The sequence below is a fragment of the Myotis brandtii genome, unplaced genomic scaffold (assembly GCF_000412655.1).
Source record: "Myotis brandtii unplaced genomic scaffold, ASM41265v1 scaffold348, whole genome shotgun sequence".
Classification (NCBI taxonomy): Eukaryota; Metazoa; Chordata; class Mammalia; order Chiroptera; family Vespertilionidae; genus Myotis; species Myotis brandtii.
In genome coordinates, this window is record NW_005363397.1 from 1058869 (window position 1) to 1061547 (window position 2679).

Below are 2679 nucleotides of genomic sequence, written 5' to 3' on the forward strand. Positions count from 1 at the left end.
CTCAAGTCTCATTAGAGTATTTTAAAGAACTAAAGGCTTAGGTAATCCTCTCACGGGGCCTGGGACCATACAATAAGAGTTTTACTACATTCATATCAGTCTAGACATAAAATTTCATTGAAATCCATATGTGGGTTAAATTTTTACAGATGGCTATCCATCTGTCTAATGAAATAGACAGATGCATGAGGCTTAGGAATGAAGAAAAAAACAGACATTCTGTATAACAGATGCAAATTAGAACAAAAACCTCATTTGTAACTAATATTATTTTAATAGCTTTGTTTCCTTCAATGTGACCTGCATAAAGACCAGATACAGTTCAGGTAAACTTCAAATACTAAGATGTTAAAAAATTTTAATTCTAAATGCACAATCACTTTTTAATTCACTTTGATAAATATAGTGAATTGTAAGTTGCTAATACCTACTTCTCTCTAAAATAGATTCACATTTCCACCTCAAATGATATATCTAAGTATAAAGGTTTATCCAAATGTCTAATTGCTGAAATTAAACCCTTTCTTAGTTTTTTAATAAAATATCTATGACCTTGTATTATTCCCTACTGTTCAAATTATGAAATCAACTATTTTATCTGTAGTCTATCTCATTCTATACCATTTTATGCTTTTAAAACATTTTAATAACTGAAATTTGTCCTTGTGTTATTCCTTAAAGGCCAGTCACAATGGAGACAATATGCTTCCTACAAATATTCAACATTTACAGTTTTTGCTTCTTCTAAATCTAAACCATCATTATCTTTTTAATATTTGAAAATAATACCAACTTGAGCTGTTCATTATTTTTTTTCCTAGCTACTAATTCACAATAATATTATAAAATGTCCACCCAGTTTGTGCCTCAATTTCCACATCAGTAAAATGAAAGTGTCCAAATGGGACTTTTTAAAAAATGGGCTACCTATTAAACCCCAAAACTACTCCAGATTAAGACCCAATGATCCTAAAATCAGAATAAGGGGGAGGAGGAGGAGGTGGTGGAGGAGCAGACAGAGGGGGAAGAGGAGAAGAAGGACGGAGAGAAGAGAAAGAGGAGGAAGAGAAAGAGGAGGAGGAGAAATCCTAACCACAGGAAACCCAAGCTTGCAAGTGTAATGGGTTTGCAATGATATTTAAACCCATGAGATCTGAGCCTTCATAGGGAACAAGGGAGACAAAGCAACTTCACAAATTATCTATTATAATTTTGCTTTATTCTATCAAACTATGAAACTTTGAAATAAAATAGAATAATTTCTGGCAATAATAGACTTCAACAACTTTATGAAATGTTTAGTTTGAATTAATTTCCATCTTCGAAGGCACTTTATATTCAATCTCATTTAATTTGCTTGGACATCTTTAATCAAACCCCTCATGGACTATCAGTTACAGATTTCTACCCAATTTTACACCTGAGCTGAATGAGGCAAAGGGAATTAAATAATGTGTACAAATCACAAAGTGAAATAATGATGCAGTTGAAGGTAGAAAACAGCACCTTTTGTCTTTTAGCCATTGTCTCCTAACACTTAAACTTTTCTTATCGTTGGATGGTTAGAAAACAGATACATTACTGAGCAATAAATAGGCTCCTGTTAAATGAAAAAATAAATATTCAGAATAGATTATAACAAACTGAAGAAACACATTGTTTTTGCAAGTGTTCAACATAGAAAAATAATCCCTAATATTTATTCTTTATTTTCTTATCACCCCACCTCCAATTAATCTTACAGGTGGCTTATCAAGGTCTTGTCACTCCTATTTCCACACAATTTATATGTGAATTTCTTATCTTCTACTTGTGTTTGGTTTATCTAGCTTCATTCTTTCATTTATTCACTAATTCTATCATCTGTCTGTACTAGAACAGTGTGAAATGTAGGTTCATGAAGATAAATAAAACATGATTCCTTCCATAACAGTAATTACAACTCCAAAGGGAGATAGAATCAATCAAACAAGATATGCCTTACAGGTAGAACAATAAATATTTATACAAGGCAAAATAGGGAGAATGTGAAATGGTGCATCAAAAAAAGATTCATATCCTTAGTCCATTCATCATATGATTTTGTACTCTTACATTTAATCCATTAGACTGGAAATAAATGAAAGGGGAAGCAATGGTCAGACTCATATTTCTGGGGTCTTCTGGCTGCATTGGATAGTCCTAAACTGGGGGGAGGAAAGAAGCTGAATAAAAATTAATGACAATTGTAAGGACTGAAAAGTGATTATTTGTGGAAAAGAAAACAATAAATGAAAATTTCAAGAAGGAAATCTAACATTTGTGAGAGTCTGAGAGAAGAAGAATAGTATTGATTCTTAGCTATATTTGACAATTTGTATAAGGGTAAAGCCACTTGTCTTTGACATCTCCTATTCTCTGTGAGGCTGGTGTCCATAATGCCTCTGGATGATTTAAGAAGCATTCCATCTGGAATATCTATATTATGTGTCTCAATAGTACTAATCTACATTAATAAAAGAGAAACATGGTAATTAGCATACGACCGCTACCCTTTTCATTGGCTAATCAGTGAGTATATGCAAATTAACTGACAACCAAGATGGCGGCCGGCAGCCATGCACTGAAGCGAACAGGGAGGCTTGCTTGCTCCAGTGACTGGCGGACTCCAACGTTCCCCGCCTGCCGCTGCCGGCCTCT